The sequence below is a fragment of the Notolepis coatsorum genome (assembly GCF_963971535.1).
Source record: "Notolepis coatsorum genome assembly, chromosome: 8".
NCBI lineage: Eukaryota > Metazoa > Chordata > Actinopteri > Aulopiformes > Paralepididae > Notolepis > Notolepis coatsorum.
In genome coordinates this window covers 27,590,452-27,614,762 of record NC_140172.1, presented here as the reverse complement: position 1 = coordinate 27,614,762, position 24,311 = coordinate 27,590,452, and the positions used below count along the sequence as shown (strand labels likewise).

Below are 24,311 nucleotides of genomic sequence, written 5' to 3'. Positions count from 1 at the left end.
GTAGCCTACTGTAGTGTTGTCAAAAATATCGATTTTTCTATATTTAAAACAGTTGCAATACTAATTTCCAATCGATTAATAATTTTTTTTTCAAGGGTCACCTTTTATTTTACAAAAAGTGATGTTTGGTGAAAGTTAGATTTGCACTTTATTAATCCCAATAGGGAAATTCATTCTTGTTTGATGATCAAGAGGCACCTTTTATTTGTTTTAAGTGAAGTTTGGTGAAAAAGCTAGTTATTGCACTATTAATCCCAATAGGGACATTCATCTTTGTTTGATCAAGAGTAACCTTTTATATATATATTATTATTATTATTATTATTTCTTTTTTAAATGAAGATTGGTGAAAGTTAGGTTTGCACTTCAATCCCAATAGGAAAATTCATCTTGGTTTGATTTTTTTTTATCAAATAAAAACAAAGGTTATTTGAATGATTTCTAGTTTTCAAGAGAAAAAAATCGATTAAAATGGTAAATCGGATTTAAAAAATAATAATCTGAGATTTTATTTTTAGGCCATATCGCCCAGCCCTAAAACAAAGGGTTTTAAAATTGCTATATTTCTCTTCTCTTATAATACCAGAGAGAAGGTGAGGAGAATCAACCAGCAACAAAAGCTAAATTAAAAAAAAATAAAATAAAGAAATTTACATTTTAAGATTAAAATCTTTTCCCCGTGGTATCGAAAATGGTATCGAATATCGATACTTTTCAAGGTATCGTATCGAAGTTAGAAATGCCAGTATCGTGACAACACTAACAATGTGCACTTTCGATTTTGTAATATTTGATTACAGACCTGGAAGAGTCACAGAGACCGGGTTTCTTTCTCAGAGCATTTGATTTATTGGTAGCTGTTGGGATGTAAAGAGAATTTCACCAAATATGATCATAAAGTATCATAATAGACCAGATGCCCCACCACTACTCTGACAACACTGTGTGGGAATGAAAAATGATGTGATGAAAGAAAGTCGTGCCAGCCCATCGTAAATAGGTTATTGGTATTATTCTTCTCTCTCTACTACTCCCTCCCTCTCTCTCTTCTCTCTCTCTCTACCACTCTCTCTCTCTTCATCTGCAATGCCCAGAAAGAGAAATTTATGGGTTTGTTGATTCCATTATTTCCCACTCACCATGGGTCAATAAACCATTAGGACCTTGTAAATAGGCCTACAGTGTATGACTGATGAGAGACTAAATCAAACCCTCTGTAGACCCAAGATCCGTGAGGCTTAGACTGCAGGTGAGTGTGAAAGCCGTAATTTGTCTATATAGTAGCTTAGACTACAGGTGAGTGTGAGAGCCGTAGTTTGTCTATATAGTAGCTTAGACTACAGGTGAGTGTGAGAGCCGTAGTTTGTCTATATAGTAGCTTAGACTACAGGTGAGTGTGAGAGCCGTAGTTTGTCTATATAGTAGCTTAGACTACAGGTGAGTGTGAGAGCCGTAGTTTGTCTATATGTAGCTTAGACTGCAGGTGAGTGTGAGAGCTGTAGTTTGTCTATATAGTAGCTTAGACTGCAGGTGAGTGTGAGAGCTGTAGTTTGTCTATAGTAGCTTAGACTGCAGGTGAGTGTGAGAGCTGTAGTTTGTCTATATAGTAGCTTAGACTGCAGGTGAGTGTGAGAGCTGTAGTTTGTCTAGTAGCTTAGACTGCAGGTGAGTGTGAAAGCCGTAGTTTGTCTAGTAGCTTAGACTGCAGGTGAGTGTGAAAGCCGTAGTTTGTCTAGTAGCTTAGACTGCAGGTGAGTGTGAGAGCTGTAGTTTGTCTTATATAGTAGCTTAGACTGCAGGTGCGTGTGAGAGCCGTAGTTTGTCTATATAGTAGCTTAGACTGCAGGTGAGTGTGAGAGCCGTAGTTTGTCTATATAGTAGCTTAGACTGCAGGTGAGTGTGAGAGCTGTAGTTTGTCTATATAGGGATTTGGGTGACGTTGAATTGGATTGCTTAAATTCCCTAGTCTCTCTGTGGTTTGCATGGTGCACTTGGTTTGTACAAGCCACAGATGTTTGGAGGTCCATGGTAACTGGTTTTCTTTGTTTTGGTTAAGGTTGCTTTGCATTTGTATAAATGTTGTTGTGTGCCAACAGGTTGGGGAGTGGATCAGATAGGCTCTACAGTTTTCCAGTGGCGAATCCTTATGGAAGCCAACGGAAGCCATGCCTCCCTATAAATTCATATCAAATATGAAATATGAAATATGAAAAAAAAAAAAAAATTAATATAGTTTACATTCTTTTTCATCTGTGCATCTGTGTTATATATATATATATTTTTTTAAATGTCTCCCTCTTCTCCTTCTCACTCCCTCTAACACACTGTCAGACTGTGCTCACTGCAGCTAGTATAGGAGAGAGGCAGTGGGTAGGTCTCTTTCTCCAGGCTTCCAGCATTATAGAGTCCAAATCCGATCCTAGCCAATCAGATTCGAGCTGACTGCCACAACCTAAAAGTTTAAAACAGAGCTGGGAGGAAAACACTCAGCATATTTTCCCCCCTGGAGGCGGGGCACTCAGAAGTTCACGTTTCCACCTGACTACCTAACGTGACATCCCATTAGTAGTATAAAACTGTCTGGCGTCACTCAGTCTAGTAGTCTACTACAAACATGTCTGAACATCATCCCCTCGCGGAATTGATTGAAAATGTTATTAACAGAGCGGGCACGTTCGAATCCTCTATTAGTGTATCTAACATTTAGCACTTTAATAGCAACTTATTTTCGCCGGCGGGACATTTACTGAGGACCAGCAGAGCACACCACTGTGGATATTATGATTTAACAAATCTATCTGGCAAGAGGAGGACCACATTATTGACCAGGTAAGCACCGAGCAGCCTGACTGACTAACTAACGTTATCAGGCAAGCTTGTATACCCTTTCATGACTGCAATGCAAGCCAGGGGCTGGAATACGCAGTCACTTATTCCTCCGTAGTAGCCAGGTTAATGTGCACCATCAAGCACTGCTTAAAAGCTAGCGGTGGGTCCAAAATATATCGGATATAAATGTCAAAGGTACCCAGCGTTCCATTAGGGTTTCACACACAGATGCGGCGGGGTTTGAAAGCTCGGCGTTGCTAATAAACATTTTAAATCATTTTTATAAACGAGTAAAACTGAGGCTGACATGGCTGCTTCCGCATTTTACAGTAGGAGCGCTCTGATGGCTGGGCGCGCCGCGCAACAGACACGTGAATGAATGAATGAATGAATGAATGAATGAATGAATGAATGAATGAATGAAAACTTTATTTAACAGATTGCAGAATGGGTACAATACAGTACGGCTCAATACACACAATTGTTAAGGGGATGCAGACCAGAGAAATACGTTTGTCTTGTCACGTTTGTCTAATAGACAGTCATATTCTCTCCCGGCCATATGTATATTTCTCTCCCACCCACCCACCCCCTCCTAATGTACAGTCCCCTCCCCATCATATGTATATACTCTGTCAGGATCTATGGGTAACAGTACTGTATATTTGATGTCATGATGTCTTGTATGTCATAAATGTCACTATGAATTGAAAATGGGGGACCCTGATGTAAACAAGACAAACGTCTTTCTCTGGTCTGCATCCCCTTATACAATTGTGTGTATTGAGCCGTACTGTATTGTACCCATTCTGCAATCTGTTAAGAAAGTTTGACTGGCCGCCGAGCCATACTGTAGTGTACATGGTGACTGCTTGACTTAAAAATAATAATAATAAAAAAAAAATATTAATAAAAATATTTAATAATTTTTTTTTAATAATTTTTTTTGGCTTCCCCTGTTATTTTACCCACGCGACGCCACTGCAGTTTTCCAGCTATACCAGAGTGTTTTGCCAGGCTGGCTGGACTGAGGTACACAAGCATAAAGAGTGGTGAGTCAGTGCTGGTAATGTGGTGTACAGCTAGGGAGGATGGTAGCCGGACAGCTATGTCAAATCAGGCTGGCTGGAACATTAACTCCCCAGTTAGGCTGTAGCAACAAGTGTTTGTTGTCCATGCGGGTAGTAGTGGTGACCTCCCCAAAGGAAGTGGTGTATGGGTGCGTACAGGGAACAAAATAAGTACCAGCCAACCGCCAATGGCTGGTAAAAAATCTGCCTGGCTGGTAGTTTTTAAAATCTACCAGCCAAATGGCTGGTAAGTCAAAAAGTTAAGTTTGTTCCCTGAGAGCAGAGCTACACAGCAGTGCGCCTATTTTGCGAGCCGAAATAAGTCTGTGGTTTTTTCTTCTTCTCACAACGGGTCAAATGCATCTAACATGCATTGCATCGTCGCCATTCCTTTATGCCCACATCGCCCGAAATGAACGTTATGTTAGCGTAAGCTAACAAGCTAATCCTGATCAGCGGCAGAGCCATAGAGAACAGCAGACAGTGTGGACTGGGGAAAGGGAAATGTGTGCGTGCGTTTGGAAAGACGATGAAGTCACTAGTCAGGACTCAGGAGAGGAGTATATTGTAGTAAACTGAGGATTACTGAGGATGCACAGATAATGTTGATATTCAAATATAAAAAGGTTTCGAGAGGAGTGGAAGTTTGAAGACAGACTAGACTACAATATGATGCGGGGGTGGTGAGTTGAAACAGTGTGTGTGTCCCCGACCCCACTTCTATGTTTCAATAAATTATTTGCATTTAAAACTATTAACGCTGACTCATTCCTTCAGTCCACTCAAAATTATGCTCATATCCCTTATGTTGTTTATGATATTAATTGAAAATAGCATATGAGAGTATTATATAGTAATAATAACACATGGCGATATACTAAAAAGCTATTTTTAATTTTTGGCTGGTAAAAAATATGCCTGGCTGGTAGTTTTTAAAATCTACCAGCCAAATGGCTGGTAAGTCAAAAAGTAAATTTTGTTCCCTGGGTGCGTAAGAACCTTCCCCAAAGGAAGTGGTGTATGGGTGCGTAAGAACCACCCGCCAGTACACACATGAAGACTAGGGTGAGTTATCTTAGATTTGGGTTAGGCAGGCAGCTCCTTGGTAACTGTTTTAGGTTCTCGTTGACTGTTCAGTTTAGTACTGTGTCTATGATAGTAGCGTAGACTGCATGAGAGTGTGAGAGCAGTAGTGTGTAGACATACATAGCATGCATCTGATCCAGAGTGTCATGCATACTTAATTGGCTGGTATCAACCCTCGTCTCCTGAGCATTTCAGCCATTGTGTGTGTGTGATGTGTGCCTGGTGCCAGTGTAAGGCAGTCATTGAGCCTGCGTAGCCCAAGGTTGGGTGTTACACATAATGGTGACTGTCGGGGGAGGCAAATTCTACTCTATATTGTAAAGCTCTTTGAGTGTCTCTAGAGAAGCGCTATATAAATGCAGTGACTCATTCATTCCGTGTCTCTGCCTCTTCATCACATTTGGGGAAGATGGCCCCTGACTTGCATAGCTAGTCATTTTTAATATTAGGTGGCGAGTGTCCAGCTCCCTGCTGTCATCTGTACCCTCGCTCGCAAGGCAACACATGCACTGTGACAAAAGATTAGCACAGAACCGTGATGACTAGGAATGGGTACCGAATCCGGTACTTTTAAGGGTATAGAGACCTAATCACGTCGGTACTACCGAGTACCGATTCACGCGAGATCCACCGGTGCCACATTTCATTTAAAAAAAAATGTATGACGTCAACGTTTCGTTTTACCGCAAAACGAAACCTATGAAGTGTGCCGCACCTTTCACGTCAACGTTCACGCGCACAATACAGGCTTACCTAGGATTTCACTTGATTCAACAACAACAATGCAGTCGGGGCGATGGCAAGCCGGAAACGGTCGCAAGTGTGGTTACACTTTACAAAGCTAGATGCAGACAACGCTCGCTGCAATATTATATATATATATATACAGTATTATACTATAAAAGAAATATCTAAATAAATAATGATAATAAATAATTAGAAGTTTGGACACATTTTTTACAACTGAGGTAGGTCGATACAATTTTTAGAGACTAAAGTACCGAAAAAAGGTACCGTTGGGTACCAGTATCGATTCACAGGTACCAGTACGGGTTCAAATGTGAACAGTACCCAACCCTAATGCACTGTGACAAAAGATTAGCCCACAGCGCTACCTGCAGATGCTGCTGATGTGGCATGTGTTCCTGTTCCAACTGATTAACATGGCGGCAGCTCAGCTGCAGCGGCTGCTCTCTCCACTCCGCTGGGGGTGTGGGTCGGGGGGGGCAGCTCCCCGGTCTTTAGGCTCCAGAAGTAATTCAGGACAGCAGCAGCAACAATAATAGAATTCTCTTGACTTTGTGAGACAGCACCTAGCAGAAACACTAATCCTCTCAGAAAGGACATACTTTACACAAACACGTGCATGCACACAAATGCCTGTGCACGTGCACACACACACACGTGCACACACACACACACACACACACACACACACAATTATTATCCCCCAAGGACAGACTCAGGTGGACAGGACAATCAAGGAGAGCATGGTGCCTCTTCATTGGCCTCATCCCGCCCGTCACACAGGCAGACCAGTTCACCTCAGAGCCCTGGCTATAAATAGCAGTCCTGCTCCTCCAATGAGAGAGGGGCTGCCTGGATAGAGAGCCGCGCTGAGCGGAATAGAGCGGCGCAGAGAAAACGACGGGACTGGGAAGCAAACGGACTACTCAGTCCAGGCCCTCTGAGGACACACACACACAGACAGCATGGTAAAGATCATTATGTACCCGGGCAGGTCAATTAAGGACGGATTGGTATTATTCACGATGATGGCCTGGCAAGAGGCAGAAGACCTACCGAGGGGCGATATAAATAAAATATAAGACGGATCAGACACAGATCTACACCAGAGGAAGAGATGGGGACGTCAGATGAACAACGTAATGTTACGACGGGGTTACGGCCAAAACTGTGCTGCTTAACAACACCAATTAAAACAAGGCAGAAGCATTATGACAACGTGCGTGAAGGGAGTGAGGACAAAGTGATGGGGAAAGATGTCGAAATATAGCCTCCACATAGTGGCTTGAAAGAATGACAACAAATAGGCGACATGAAAAGCCCTGACACTGGTTTAGGGATGTTAGTGGTAGAAGCTGTTGGTAAGTAGTTCTACTCAATATAGAGATGTCAATGTGGTCATTCTATTAGCAGTTATCATCATCATCATCAAACCTTTATTTGAATAGGCAGGTTAATTAAGAACAAGTCATTATTTGGTCCTGTGTAGGTCGAGTTCAATTGACCTCATTCACCTCGCCGCCATATTGGTCCAGTTTGATGCAACGTGAGGTAGGGGTGGGCAATATGACGATATTAAATAAATATCGGGTACAGTTCATTAACGATACACTTTTTGGGATGTAGAGCAGGGGAAGACATTGTGAGAAATGACGGCGGGTCCGGGAATCGAACTCCCCCAGATCCGTGACGAGCACGGTTTTCCCCGACGCAGAAATAGCGCCGAGATATGCGGTGAGCTACGGGAGCTCCCCAACGATAAACTTTTTAAACATATCGTGGACATCGTGATGTTTTGCACAAAACCTTACGTCAGTTTCTAAGCCGCCACGGCTGAGATGAGACTTACTTTAGGGCAGCACTTTCCTCTCTCCCTCACACAGACACACAGACACACTCGCCCAATTTACGTCACGTACACGCACATACACGCACACACACCCAGAGACAGAGAGGAGAGACAGAGAGGCGGTTAAGTTAGCCGCTAACTAAGCTAAGCTAACTAACGTTAGCCGTTAACCCTGGAAACTCTCACAGGAGTGATCCACGACACCAGTTCCATTAGTGAGAAAATGGGGGGGGGGGTATATTGACGAGGCTTGACAACAGAGGTTTATATAATCATCATATTGGCGTGACTGTATCCATCAAAGGGTTAAATCAAGCATTTTTAAGTGCTTTAGAGGAAATGTCAAAATATCGCAATATATATCGTGTATCGTGATAGAGCCAAAAAATATCATGATATCATTTAGAGGCCATATCGCCCAGCCCTAACGTGAGGTATGGATGTGCAAGTGTCTGTTCACTTCAATGTTAAAACTTAGTTATAAAAATGCCACTTCAAGAACCAAAATTGTCAGGGCGGCTAAGTGGTGCAGTGGGCAAGGCGCTCGCCACTAACGCAGGAGATGCTGGGTTCGAGCCCAGCTCTCTGCGTTGCTTCCGGCTTGGCTGGTCGTTCATACTAATACAATTGGCAGTATTAGGGGGGTGGGAAAGCCGGTGGGTGGGGATCGGACGTTGTGGACAGCGACTCCTACAGGTCGGTTGGTGCGCCTGTACAGCAGAATCAGGAAGCAACGGGGGCAGCGTGAGCCTCCCACGCGTTACTCCTCGCCACTGAGAGATCGCGCTGTTCAGGTGAAAAGATGCGACAGCTGCCTCCTCGTGTACCGGAGAGGACACGTGATGCAAGGCTTGGTCCTCACTGCAGCCGACCAGTGGGAGGCATGGTCTAACAACGTTCGAGACAGGGGAGGGGAGAATTGGATAATATGAAATTGGGATGGGAGAAAAATAGAAAATGGGGAGAAAAAGTAGATAAAAAATAAAAATAAAAAATAAATTGTCAAAACAACAGGCAGAATATACATTGGAATTACAAGCTTGTGATTACCGCACTCTGTTTTTGAAACTGCTGTACTTGTCATGTTTTGAAATAAATGGAAGTAAATGAGTTATCAGCTCATTGAAATGCATTGATTGATTGATTATTACATTTATACTGTATAGCGCTTTTCTACACACTCAAAGCGCTCCCCACAATGTAGGGTGGAAACTGCCTCCTTCACCACCACAGGTAGCACCCAACCTTGGGCTACGCCGACGCAGGCTCAATGGCTGCCATACACTGGCACACATCACACTACACAATGGCTGAACGGCTCAGGAGACAGGGATTGATATCAGCCAATTAAGGGGGAGGGATGTCAGAGACCCGATTGGGAATTTGGCCAGGAACGTCGGGGAACCCCCTACTCTTTGCGATAGGCGCCCTCGGTACTTTAACGACTGAATTCAGTCAACGTGACCTATGAAAACAAAGATGGCGGCGAAGTGAATAGGGCAAATAGGCAGAGATAGCACCAACACTGGCAGATTAGGATTTGATTAAGACATTTAAATCAGGATAATCATATGATGCAAATAAATATATAGAATAGACAGGTTAGACAGTATAAGTTGCTGTAACTTTTTCAGCACACAAAGTACCCTACTGTACCATGTGAACTTTCAATTAAATTTAAATTAATTTCAAAGGTGAAAAAAGCGAATAGCATGTTATGGCTTCCAAGTGACTCATCATGAACTGTCTCATAGTAACCAAGACCAGCCTCGGCTCCTTAGCTTCATTCATTCACACCTACAACAGCAAGTAAAAGACGAGAGCAAAGAGAGAAGGAAAGCTATTGCACAATACTACCAATTAGGGGTGTAACGGTACACATATTCGTATACCGAACCATTTCAGTACGGGACCTTCAGTTCAGTACGCGCTGTGTACCGAACGAATACAACAAATACGTTACGTTAATTCACAACTCAAAAGCCCCCTTCCCAAAATATAACTTGCGAAAAGGGCCGGATGTTGTTCGCACACCACTGAGAGATTACCTGTAATTTAGCATAGCCTCATAGTATGGCGAATGCAAACGACCTACCTACCTAGAAGACCACAATCTAATATTCATTTTACATTCTATGTATGTGTTTTAAAAAAAATTTACAAGTCGATTCTTAATTCGAATATAGAATATTCGTTGACAGCCCTACTTAACAGTAACTGCACTCTACGTCCCCCCCGAGTGGAACATGGAAAGCCACGTTCTGCAAACTTTCCCCCCACTGTACCAACATTTTTTTTTTGATCCACTTTTTCTCCCATTTTCTATATTTTCTCCCATCCCAATTTCGTATCATCCAATTCAACCCTCCCCTGTCACGAACGCTGTTTCTTGCCTCCCACAAGCCGGCTGCAATGTGGACTAAGTCATACATAGCACAAGTCCCCTCCGGTACTTGAGGTAACAGCAGTCGCATCTTTTCACCTGCGCAGCTCGATCTCTCAGTGGCGAGGAGTAACGCGTGGGAGGCTCACGCTGCCCCCGACACTTCCTGATTCTACTGCGCAGGCGCACCAACCGACCTGTAGGAGTCGCTGTCCACAACGCCCGATCCCCACCCATCAGTTTCCCACCCCCTAATACGGCCAATGTGTATTAGTACGGACGACCAGCTAAACTGAAAGCAAATGTGGAGCGCTGGGCTCGAACTGGCGAGCCCAGCGTCTCCGCATTCGTGGCGAGCGCCTTGCCCACTACGCCACGTAGCCGCCCACCCCCACTGTACCAAAATTAACCGTGAACCGTGACTTCAAAACCGAGGTACGTACCGAACCGTGGTTTTTGTGTACCGTTACGCCCCTACTACCGTATTCAGTAGTAGTCCTCCTGGTTCTGGTTCTGGTTCTGCCATAGGACCTGCCTCCCGGCACGCTGCTCTCTGCCCTGCCGTCTCTGTTCCGAGCACTGCCCTAACCATCCGCCAAAGACACATTTCTACCCATTTATTTCCATTGCTTGGATGGGTAGCCAAGAGAAAGGCAAAAGGGTGTAATTACATACAAACAGAGTTTGCACTGACTGAGAAATGATAGGTGGGTGGTGCCGTCTACTTCCTCTCTGATCCTTCTTTGTCACGCTTGGCGTTATTAGAGAAACATGAAGTGAAAGATGTGATTTGCCGTCACATTTGGTTTCTAGCAGAATAACTAATACATCACAGGCGAACCACTGGTGTTGTGTCCTACATGCGGGACTCCTCCCCTTAGGTTTGCCTCCTCGAAAAGTATAGGTTTAGACTCCAACGACACAAAAGTCTTTAATTAGCCTAAGAATTTGTTACAGTATAACTTACCCCTGGATATTTTAGTCATTACCGAAACATTCAATTATGACACACAGTAGTAAACCATGACCAAAATAGCAAAATGTTTAAAGTATCTAGAAATCAAGTACAAGCTGTCACAGATGACCAGACTAAACACAAACAAAACCTTGTTGTTGACGGCTTCACATAGGACTAGCCTAATGAGGAACTAATGGCTGGCTGGTCATGTCATTTAACAATGCACAATCCAAACTGTAGAGCTTGGGAAGAAGTTAAAAAATATAATTTCCAACTGCTCTGACAGCAGAACAAAATAAAAACCCTTTTGATAAAAGCAGCTGATACAGGCTACTACTGGCCACCAAGGCACTGGATAAGTCATCTTTATTAAGTCAGCTTAATAAAATTAAAGCCAATATTTGGCCAATTGTAGAATTGGCATTTTTGCTATTTTATATTTGATACGTTTTTATTTGTTTTGCTTAATGTGCATGCCAAGTGATTTCAGTTAGGCAAATGTCTCCTATAATTCATGTGGTTATGCACTTTATTTCATATAACCAGTGTTGTTGTAAGTTACCCCTCCCAACACTAATGACACCTCTTCATTATCTGAGGATAGGCATGTGTCCAACAATCAGTATTAGCCGATATGATCTTGATAATATCTTTTCTCCGTCTTGCTATCGTCATGTGGTTGTGTTAAGAGGGATCACAATATATTGTATAAACATTGAATCCTTGTCTTAAGAATGGGAATTGTGTGAATTAAAGCACAAGGTTTAGGCTACACACATCATAAGATAACTACTGTGTGGGCGTCCTGGAACCACTGTGTGGACAATAGATAAGGTTTGAAAAAAATAACAACAAAAACTGACAACTTGGGCTCCAAGGGCCGATCGAAACAGTGTCACCCACACAGCCACAGGAATGCCCACACCGACTACTGGACAGCGAAGACCTCTAAAAGACAAGCCTACAAAGACAGAACATTTTCCGGCACTTTTTAAAAATGTACAAAAGGAAAACAAAAATGGTGTGGAACAAAAAAGTGGGGGAAATTTGGCTATTCAAAAAATATAATAATAATCTTCTGTCTACTGGTGGATTGTATTGTTTGTTTATAGGTTAGCTATTTTAAATGTTGGCTAATTAATGTCTAAAGTCAGTGATTCACAACCAAACTGTCTGAGCAATTGATGGCTTAATTGAAAACAAGACCTTGCCTCAGCATAGTTGCTTTCATCACATGAGCTCACTTTCTTGCCTGTTGCTGGTAGTAAATTGGCCATCTACAACAAACCATGTATCGTTTATCAAAAAAAAAATTAATCCCCCAGGTATCTGTACTGATAAAGCCTATACTAATAGATGAATCCGTTAAAATACAACTAGTAGTAGTACACAGCAACGCTGTATATACTCTCTTTTTTAGACTCTTTTTGTATCACAAACGGTACTGTATTTGTAAATCTGGTATGTCATAAATGTATAGATGTAGCAGTACTGTCTATCTGTATGTCGTGTATGTCATTGAGGCTGTCAATATTCCAATGTACAGTGTAAAATGTGTGTGTCCCATACCCAACCCCCCCCCCCCCTCCCCACCTCCAATGTACAGCCCTCACCCAACCCACCCAACCCCACCCCACCAACCTCCTCCAATGTACAGTTTCTACGCCAAATGTATATACACTCCTTTTCTGGACACTTTTGTATCACAAACAGTACTGTATTTGCAAATCTGATATGTCATAAATGTATAGATGTAGCAGTACTGTCTATCTGTATGTCATGTATGTCATATATGTTATGATGAATTGAAAATGGGGGACCCTGATGTAAACAAGACGAAAGTCTTTCTCTGGTCTGCATCCCCTTAACAATTGTATTGAGATGTACTGTACTGTACCCATTCTGCAATCTGTTAATACACTTTTCAATCAATCAATCATTATATTGTTATGATGAATTGAAAATGGGGGACCCTGATGTAAACAAGACGAAAGTCTTTCTCTGGTCTGCATCCCCTTAACAATTGTGTGTATTGAGCTGTACTGTACTGTACCCATTCTGCAATCTGTTAATAAAGTTTTCAATCAATCAATCAGTCAGCCCACAGAAGCACTAAGAAATGAGGATGAATGTTTGCACAACATTGTGCATCCTGCTGCTACTGTACCAACACACATCCCGAATGACTATGACAGTGTGAAGAAGACGACACATGTCTTGTTTGTTTTGATACATTAAGGCAGCGGGCTAAATACTTAATAGTGCATTTTAATAAGGAAACTCGGCAACTGTCATCAAAGACAAGCAGACATCAAAGTCAGTGGCCGTTTCTGTCAAACTAACGTTTAAGAACAACTCTCAGACAGCTTTCTGTCATTTCGACCAAACTGACAGGCAAATGGTAGTACTGTATTTGTACTGTATTTGATAGCACGCTGTATTTGATCAATAATTTACGTTACGGAAAAAATGATACCCAAGAGTTAGGAGGAATAATAATAGTCCCTCATCTCACCTGTTAAATAATGATGCGGCTCTGCTGCTGTTCATAGCGCTGCTGCTGCTGGCGCCTGTCGAGGAAACTGAAACTGAATGCCCCAGTAGGTGGAGCACGCGAGTTTGGTGCAGTGCTCGAGGAGATTTCTGGCTATTGTAGTTCTTTTAAATATAGTCATTGTCTGAATGAATGAATGAATGAAAACTTTATTTAACAGATTGCAGAATGGGTACAATACAGTACGGCTCAATACATACAATTGTTAAGGGGATGCAGACCTGAGAAAGACGTTTGTCTTGTTTCCATCAGGGTCCCCCATTTTCAATTCATATAGACATTTATGACATACACAACATACATGACATTTATGGCATAGGGACATATAGGTATTTAGTACTGATACATTTGTGACATAGGCGGTATTCAAATATACAGTACTGTTACCCCTAGATCCTGACAGAGTATATACATATGATGGGGAGGGGACTGTACATTAGGAGGGGGTGGGTGGGTGGGAGGGAAATATACATACGGCGGGGAGGGAATATATACATGCGGTGGGGAGGAGACTGTCTATTAGGAGGTGGTGGGGGTTTTGGGCATTTACGGTGGCCAGTTTCGAATTGCAGCCTCCCGTAGGTGCTCTTTAAGGGCGGTTTTGAATGTGGGCAGGGATTCACATTCCTTTACAGCTTTGGGTAGGGCGTTCCACATTGTTGTGGCATAATTGCGAAACGTGTTTAGTCCCTTGTTTGAGCCGAATCTGGGTTTAACATGATTTGTTGAGCTTCCTCTGGTGTAGTGGTTGTGGTATTCACTGACCTTTGGGAAGTATTTTGACATGTACATGGGCACCCCGGTCGTATAGTGTATCTTGTAGACCAGGCCCATTGCAAGTTGCTGTACTCTGTCGTCTACTCTAAGCCATCCTAGGTTGGCAAAGTGGGCAGGGGTGAGGTGGGTTCTGGGGTTCAGGTCAAGTAGTAGTCTGACCAGTTTGTTTTGTGATGTTTGTAATTTTGTTTTAAGCGCCTTTGAGGTGCTTTGGTACCATGAGGTGCACGCATAGTCATAGTACCCTTGAATGAGTGCTCCTGCCAGAGTCTTCAGGGTATTCTTGTTTACCAGAGAGGAGATCCGGTACAGGAATCTAGTTCGTTGGTTGACTTTTTTTATTACATTGGATGCCATTTTGTCACAGGAAAGATTTGCCTCTAGGATGGAACCCAGGTAGGTAATTTCGTCTTTCCTTGTGACAATATTGTCACCCACTGTAACTGAGAAGCCGTCGGTCTTGCTGAGTTTGTTATTTGAACCGAAGAGAATGGACTCTGTTTTGCCCATGTGTAATGATAGTTTGTTATCAGCGAGCCATATGCAGATTTTGCCTAGTTCCGTGCTGAGGGTTTTTTCAACCTGCAATTTGTTCTTGTCAGAGACCAGCAGGGCTGAGTCGTCCGCAAACAGGAACAAGTTGCAGTCACAGGCTGACGACATGTCATTTGCATAAATTAGGAAGAGTAGCGGTCCTAGTATGCTTCCTTGTGGAACACCACAGCTCACTGTGAGGGGGGGGGGATAGAGTACCGTTTACCTCTACCATCTGTTCTCTCCCCTCCAGGTAGGATTGCATCCAGCTCACTGATAGGCTATCAAAACCAATTGCTTTTAGCTTGTCCATTAGAATGGAGTGATTGACAGTGTCGAAGGCCTTTTGTAGGTCCAGCATGACCATGCCGCAGTATTTGCCAGCGTCCACCTCTTGTTTGATGTGGTCGTTCAAATAGAGGAGGCATGTGTCAGTGGAGTGGGATGTTCTGAAGCCAGATTGGAATTCGTAGATTAGGTTTTTTTCCGCCAGGTACTTTTCGACCTGTTCGTAGACTATTTTCTCCATGACTTTCGAGATGGAGGTAAGAATAGAAACAGGGCGGTAGTTGCCTGGGTCTAATTTGCTGCCCTTTTTGTGTAGAGGGGTCACTCTCGCAATTTTGAAGTCCTTGGGGACGTGCCCCTGTCTTATAGAGAGGTTTATTATGTGTGTGATGACTGGGGTGATGGCGGCTGCTGCGTCTCTGAGGAATTTGGAGGGGATGTTGTCATGGCCAGTGGCCTTGTTAGGTTGGAGGGCGCTAAATTTTTTGAGTACCTCATCGGTTGTTACCATTTCAAGTTTGAAGTCGTCTTTGTGGACCCCTAGGTTTTTGTAGTATGCTACTATGTGTTCTACCCCATAATGCTCTGAGTGGGAGGGTAGTTTGTTTACCAGTGTTGTGTTTGTTTTGTTTTGTTTAGTTTTGTTTACACAGCCAGTTTATTGATAGCATTTTATGACACAGTAACATGTAACAGTACTGTATATTTGCATATCGTATATGTCACAAATGTAACAGTACCTGTATGTCATCTATGCCATAAATGTCATGATGTCATGTATGTTGTGTATGTCATAAATGTCACTATGAATTGAAAATGGGGGACCCTGATGTAAACAAGATGAAAGTCTTTCTCTGGTCTGCATCCCCTTAACAATTGTGTGTATTGAGCCGTACTGTACCCATTCTGCAATCTGTTAAATAAAGTTTTCATTCATTCATTCATTCATTCATTCATTCACACGCTCAAGAACAATTGCCATGGAAAGCTATTATTGGTTTGGCTCCCTCTCTCAACAACTACTGTACTACAGACACAGGACGTTTTCCATAATCACGAGCTCAAGATTCAAGGTCATCATCTGCAGTATCGTCACCGTGCCGAATGTGCCGACACGGATAATAAATACAATTATATATGAAAATCAAGGGGGAAATGGACTGTCTCTTTTATTTAATAAACTTTATTAAATGTCAAGTCTGACAAGTCAGACCTGTGGAAGCCTATTGATATGAAATGTACGTTTTAAATACAACTGAAGAGGATATTTCTTGGACAAAGGTTCAGTTGGGTTAGCTGCAGCCTGCAACCAGTCTTTATTTACAAATACAGTGGTTTTCAAACTGGTGTCCACACAGCTAGGGGCCCGTGGGGGCTCCCCCAGCTAAATGGAGTATTTTAATTTCACTAATAGTCTCTTCACTAGAAGTAAGCGCTGCAGTGAAATAATGTATACATCACATGACTATTCTGATAGTAATAGTAAACATGAACAAATTAAGAAAAACATTTAATTATTCACAATTAACAGTGTATTGAATATCTTACAATGGCACAAATGTATCTCTTTTCACTCATATTTTCGTTATATATCCCACCTCTCTCCCTTTAGCTTGCCTATGCTTTTTCAACACGTGAACTCCTCTCCAACAGTTGAGGGTATGGGGAAAGCCCCAGATGATGACTTCCAAGTTCCCCTGCATCATGACCAGCTGCCTGGCAGCGCCAGACGATACCTGGTGGAGGCCTTCATGGGGGAAGGAGTCTTTGGCAAAGTGAGTGACCAAGTACCTGAAATTGGGCACAAATGAAACAGTGGCCATCAAAATCGAAAAGAAGGGGTGCATTTCATCACTGACGTCAGAGAAGAGGTATAACTTTAGTGTTATTGATAGGAATGTTTACCAACATTTATTATACAACTAGCTTGTTTGCTTGATGACAGAAAATACTATATATGACACATGAATGAACTGTTGATATCCATCAGTCTTACTTCTACATTATCCCAGGTGATCACATTAGAAATACTTTGTGATCTGAAGACAACCATTAGCATTGTCCGCTGGCATGAATACCTCATGCATAAAAGGCTACCCTCATCTTCTCTCGTTCTCTCTAAATGCAGCATTACGGAAGCGTATTGCTGCCACACCAGAAACAGAAAAAAAGGTTCAGTATCACGTTATAATGTGATAACTTATTGTTTTAACATAAAACGTTTCAATAACTTATTGTTTTAACATAAAACGTTTCACGTTATAACGTGGTAACTTTTTTTTTTTTATCCACTTTTTCTCCCATTTTCTATATTTTCTCCCATCCCAATTTCGTATCATCCAATTCAACCCTCCCCTGTCACGAACGCTGTTTCTTGCCTCCCACAAGCCGGCTGCAATGTGGACTAAGTCATACATAGCACAAGTCCCCTCCGGTACTTGAGGTAACAGCAGTCGCATCTTTTCACCTGCGCAGCTCGATCTCTCAGAGTAACGCGTGGGAGGCTCACGCTGCCCCCGACACTTCCTGATTCTACTGCGCAGGCGCACCAACCGACCTGTAGGAGTCGCTGTCCACAACGCCCGATCCCCACCCATCAGTTTCCCACCCCCTAATATGGCCAATGTGTATCAGTATGAACGACCAGCTAAACTGAAAGCAATGTGGAGCGCTGGGCTCGAACAGGCAAGCCCAGCGTCTCCGTCATTTGTGGCGAGCGCCTTGCCCACTACGCCACATAGCCGCCCTATAACGTGGTAACTTATTGTTTTAACATAAAACGTTTCACGTTATAACGTGATAACTTATTGTTTTTTTTTTTTTTTTTTTTTGTCTTTTTCCCCCTCCATTTTCCTCCGATTTTCTCCCATCCCAATGTTAGTCGTATGCCAATTCCCAGTCCCTTCCTGGTCGCTGCGCACTTACCCCCCACAGTCAGATCATCTGGGAGAGTGGAGGCTACCACGTGCTTCCTCCGACACACGTCCAGCCAATCACCGCTTCTTTTCACCTGGCAGCGCGGATTCTCATTGAGAGGGCGTAGCGTGTGGGAGGACCACACTATCCCCCTCACGTCCAATCCGCGCTTAGCAGGCGCCCCGACCGAACTGTAGGAGTCGCTGTTTACAACGACCCGGACCCACCCCGCCAGCTTCTCCCACCCTCTGATACAGCCAATTGTATCAGTGCAGACGGCCAGCCAAGCTGGTGACAACCCCGGAGCTGTGAGCTGGATTCGAACAGGCAAATCCAGCTCAGCTCCGGGGCTGGTGACGAACGCAATCTCCGCTCGGCCACCTAACCGCCCTGATAACTTATTGTTTTAACATAAAACGTTTCAAGTTATAACGTGATAACTTATTGTTTTAACATAAAACGTTTCACTTTATAACGTGATGAGTTGGTGTGATAACTCATTGTTTTAACATAAAACGTTTCAGGTTATAACATGATAAGTTTGGTAATAAGTTATCACGTTATAACGTGAAACGTTTTATGTTAAAACAATAAGTTATCATGTTATAACATGAAACGTTTTATGTTAAAACAATACGTTATCACATTATAACGTGAAACGTTTTACGTTAAAACAATACGTTATCATGTTATAATGTGATGCTGATCTTTTTTCCTGTTTCTGGTGTGGCAGCAATACGCTTCCATACATCATGTACCCGGGCTGTCACTGAAATACACAATGCCAATCATTAAACAGGTATAGGGAGGCTGGGAGGTAGAGCAGTCGTCTGGTAATCCAGAGGTTCCCGGTTAGATTCCCGCTCCTCACGGGAAGCGTGTGGAAGTGTCCTTGAGCAAGACACTTAATCCCTAATTGCTCCCAATGAGCAGGTTGGCACCTTGCATGGTTGCCTCCGCCATCGGTGTGTGAATGTGTGAGTGAATGGGTAAAATATGAGGAACACAGTGTAAAGCGCTTTGGATAAAATCGCTATATAAATGCACCATTTACCATTTAATGTAAATTACTTTGACAACTAAATGTCACTGCCAAATATCCCCCTCCTCATTGAAACCACTATCAAACCCCCCACCCCCACTTGATCAGTGTTGTATTGTATGTTACAATGTTCCTGAACTTGTATTTCCAAGAGAATTGGACTGATTCATGGAGACCTGAAACCAGACAATATCATGGTGGTCAATATTGTTTGCTAGTCCATCAGGGTGAATCCCATCGAATGTGGCCTTGCTATCCCTACTTCAACAGCTAGACGTTACTCCATCTTTCAGACCATGTACTGGAGGTAATTAGTTCTATTGAGAGCTGGCTGGACAGTTGATGTGTTATGTAACTCCAACAGTCCGGCTTAACCCTTTCACTGCCACACAACAGCCGGTTAACCCTTTCACTGTGACAATACAGAAGGTTAGCCCTTTACTATCGCACAACCGACGGCGATGCTCCATCATTAGCATCATTAGCTCCGCGGAGCATCGCCGTCGGTTGTGTGATAGTAAAGGGTTAACCTTCTGTCGTGTGGCAGTGAAAGGGTTAATATTCTCCCCTCTGTTGCAGTGTTTAAAACCTTCATCTCCAACCTTTGTCAATCAAGTTGTACGTCTTTTAATTTATTTGTTTTCCTTGCTTTTTGTCTCATCTTGTTGTCATTATGGTTATGGTTTTATATGCTGTGTGATTTTACATGTTTTTTTCAGGTTATTTCTATAAATGAGGGAGACTTCAGTTGCCTTTTGAGTTTATATAAAGGTTTGAAATTAAATGGGACAGTTCTACTCTAAATGAGTCACTGAGGATGTCCTACTTTTACCAGCCAGGATAAGTGGAACATGGCTATCCACAGCTGGTGTTGTTACGACCCCTTCCACTCGGTCTCCATTGTCCGCCTGGGTGGTGGTTATGTTTACAGCTCTGGTTTACAGGTACTGGAGGTGGGCGTGGCTGGAGCGCCAATCAGCGGAACAGGAAACACCTGGGCCCGGTGTTCCCACGCTCCCGTTAAAAGACTTGCAGAGCTCAGATGCTGCTGGGTGCTCTCCGTTTGGGACGCCGTTAGTATAGTTTGGTGCTTATGATTTCTGTTAGCATTATACAACACAACACCTATATGCACTCACTTACACTACTGATCTCATTGACTTCACACACCACTGTTAGTTTAATTTAGTAAGTGTTTCCTTGTTTTGTCTTTATTAATTAAATAAAGTTAATTGACTTTGGTTGCCTGTGTCTCCCTCTTTGTCATAGCCGTACGGCCGGTTTGTGACAAGTGGGGGCTTGTCCTATTTTGATTTGTTTGACGCCGTTTGGTTTTCTTTTGCGGTAGTATTTTTCTCTACATTTTGAGTGGGAGATGCAGTTTGGAGCAGACATTTGACTTGATCGTTTGATTTGATAGTTTGATTTGGTTGTTTGATTTGGCTATTTTAGTTTGGTTATGTTTCAGTTAAGGCAAGAGTTTTGGTCCTGCAGTCGGCATAGGCGAGCAACTGTCAGCGGTGGGTGGCGCAGCGGAGATTGCGCTCGTCACCAATGCAAGAGACTCCGGTCTCGAATCCGGGTGTCAGCATTGCCTCCGGCTTGGACCAGCCGTCATACTATCTCAATTGGCAGAGGTAGCGGGTGGAAGTCGATGGGTGGGGATTTGGACGTTGTGGACAGCGACTCCTACAGGTTGGTTGGGGGACGCCTGCACAGCAGAGACAGGAAGTAGCGGGGGTAGTTTGAGCCTCCCATGCATTACACCTCGCCACTGAGAGTCCGCACTGGCAGGTGAAAAGATGTGACAGGCTGCCTCCTCGTGTATCGGAGGGGACACGTGATGATGCAAGGCTTCTATCCTACCTACAACCGACCAGTGGGGGGCATAGTCGAGCAACGTTCAAGACAGGGGAGGGGGGAATTGGAAACACGAAATTGGGATGGGAGAAAAAATTTAAAATAAGGAGAAAAAAAGTGGATAAAAAAACAAGTAATCTGTGGCATCACTGGCGGTGATTGTAGGGTCCGCTGGTGCGTACAATCAGGCTTGTGTGTGAGTCTTAGTACAGATGGTCTTGTTTTAAGTGATGACGTGCCATGTTGTATTATTGGTCCAGATAAGTCGGTAACAGTTATCAATTGTTCTCTTGTTATTCCATCTTCAGGGCTCCAGACATTTTCTTGGGCCTCCCATTCAAAGAGGTCATAGACATGTGGTCCCTGGGCTGTGTCTTCATGGCCGACTGCTTTCTGGGACGTCAGCTCTTCCCATGGAGAAATTAATACAACGCGGTCCGTTAAATTCCCTATACACTATTTCTAATAGAGGTTACTGTGGTGGAACCGGATTCATCCATTATGCTCGTGGACAGATCTTCATGATCAATATAGATTTAATATAGTGTTACGAGCTGGCTCAAGCTCGCAACAAGAAAGGGGAGACACAGGCACAATTTAAGAAATAACTAAATAATTTATTTAAATATACTGTAACAAACTCAGGTTTGTTCGTTATTGACAACTCTCAAGGCTGTTGTTATTTCTCACTTTATGTCTTTATTGCAAACATCAGATATGGCTTCAGTACAATTGACTGGATGCATCACCTCTGCACGTAACCGGTAGACTCGCTATAACGAAGGTTATCCTATAACCCTAGTTATATGAATATGGCGAGCGCTCTGCTCTATTGGAACTGTCCCTTTAATCATGCTATCATGAAAACTTTCAACCATGTGCACGCACTTACACCTGCCTGACCACGCCCACATCCGCTCACATATAAGCGGGGTCATGGCCATACTACCAGCTCCTTCCCCAGTCTTTCACCGCCGAAACGGAAGACACATGGGGTCCTCAGTGAGTCAGAGCAGAGCGCTCTCCATATTCATATAACTAGGGTTATAGGATAACCTTCGTTATATTTCATATGGCTTTACGCTCTGCTCTATTGGAACACAAGAGCGGAGCAGAGCGGAGAGCCCGACAGATGTACCCGCTGAGGTCCCCTACAACCATCAGAATACCGGGGAGGATCCGGGCACCCCCGCCCCCCCTAGTGAGGGACGGGAGGGAGACCAGACCCGACTGTGCGAAGAGGGAACAGTACCTCAACGCACAGGGTGAGCAGACCGTGGGACTTACCTTTGTTTAGAAGGGCCCGCGACTACTCGGTCGCGCATCCCACACGCCACCAGGGAACGGACGTGAAGCAAAAAACCCACGTCACAGCCCCCAACATCGCGGGGTCGGGGTCAAAAAGCCCAGACCCCGTGGCAAGGCCATAGCAGCGGAGCGCGGAGGAGGCCCCAGCCCCAGGCCACATCCCGGGGGCCAGGACCCCCGAAAAATGGGCCTGGCGAGGTCAACGAGGCCGCGGCATCGAGACCCCACCTGACAGTCACTGGTGACACCACCCCCCACATCGCCAGCGTATCGGACAGGGCCTACAATAAGTGAAGGCCCTTCTCCACCTGGCATGCCGCTCCGAAGCGCTCCTAGGAGGCTTCCCCCCCACAATGTGTGGGGTTATTTGTCCACATTATTCTTTCTTTCTCACGTAAATTAGTGAGAGAGGGAAAAACAAAAGACAATGTCAACACAGCTCCTATAACTAACTAACTACTTCAGCACTGAACTTGAAGAGGTGCACTGCAGCACGGACTTCCAGGTGGTGAAAGTAGGGAAGGAGCTGGTAGTATGGCCATGACCCTGCTTATGTGAGCGGATGTGGGCGTGGTCAGGCAGGTGTAGGTGCGTGCACGTGGTTGAAAGTTTTCATGATAGCATATGATTAAAGGGACAGTTCCAATAGAGCAGAGCGTAAAGCCATATGAAATCTAACTTCCCATGCATCAAGAGAGCGCACCCTAGGTGCCACATCCTCTTATACCTTTCCCAGGTCAGCCCCTGCCCCCTCCCCTCTACCAACCCCGGGCGACCAACAGCGTCGCCTGTCAGCCCCAGGTTGGTAGAGCGCAGAGCGACAGCCCGGCCGACCAACGACCCAAATCCCAGGGTTGCTACCTACAATACTAATTGTTGCGGCAGTAGACTGTCATAGACAGGTAGTGCCGAGGGGCTGAGTGGAGGAGTTCAAACAATTGACGCGCACCGTGAAATAACTCCGTTCCACGTCCAGGAAATACTTTTGAAGCTTTTATTCTTTCGCTTCATGAGACAAACAAAATACGATTTGCAATTTGCGCTTTGCGTTATTGCGGTCAAAAGAAAATATGCTCTCCTAACTCTCACCCCCTCTCTCCGTGAACTGTCAACCTCAGTGAACTGTCAGACGTGAAAAGGTGAATGAAATTCCATAAACACTCCCATTAGCGCCACACCCCTGTGAGCACGCCCCCACCACCTAAAGTGACAGTACAACTAACAAATACAACACAAATAGAATACTGAATGATAATAAAGAGACTTCCATTACGGCGCCTACACTAATGATCAGCCAATATGAATGAGTATCAGTGTGTAAGCAGTGTGTGGATGAGAATGTATGTGCAGCATGCATTTTGTAAGTGTAAAAACAAAAGCAGGGGTCTAAACAAACAAAAGGAACCAAAACAGGTGGAGAGAGAGAGAGACTACAGGAAGCCTCCCTCTATAATTATCAGACTGGGAGACACCGACCCAGGTGTGCCCCAATTCGCCTGATAACCCTCCCCCAGCTCTGCTCTGCCAGTTCCACCTACAGCTAGACTAGAGGATGACATATTTTCGGGATTCCCGCGGGTCACGCGGGATTCCCACAGGATGGGAGTCAATTTCACTTTGAATCCCGTGATTGGGCAGGACCGGGAGTAAAAGTCAACGGGAGCAGAAGGGAGTGGGAACTATGACAACAAAATCAACAGGATTTGGACGGGAGTGATACATCGGTGCATCACTAATGTAAATGTTTGGTGATTTTATATTTCGTCACAATAGTGAAACACATGGTTCATAGTACATGTAGGTTACAGACAGTAATGAGTTTAGCTCAGAGGAGTGTCCTCCTGGTGGTGGCCACTGGAATCACACACAGAGAGGTCAAGGGACCCAGCTCTCTTGTGGTCTGAGAAGGGTGGGGGCTAGGGAGGGAAGTAGGGTCATTGGGTCTCCTAGGTGTGAGATTAAGCTATTGTCTTAGGACAACCAAAAGGGATTCTTCCACACTACAGGCAAAAGTCCAAACCCACATGGAGAAGTGGTGTGTCAGGTATGCTGGTATGTTGCTGTGTTTCCTCTCTAAGTTTGATTCATCATCCCCACACTGGGTGAGCCA

The 24,311-nt window shown here is 44.0% G+C and overlaps 1 protein-coding gene across 1 annotated transcript in view; it reads right to left on the bottom strand.

Moving 5' to 3' along the window:
* specc1 (sperm antigen with calponin homology and coiled-coil domains 1) overlaps positions 1-13,505 on the bottom strand; it is a 292,788-nt gene extending 279,283 nt beyond the window's left edge. Inside the window, exon 1 of the mRNA XM_084320784.1 lies at positions 13,438-13,505. The gene's annotated coding sequence lies outside the window, so the exon portion shown is untranslated. The remainder of the gene's footprint in view (positions 1-13,437) is intronic.
* Between the last annotated feature and the right edge of the window lie 10,806 nt (positions 13,506-24,311).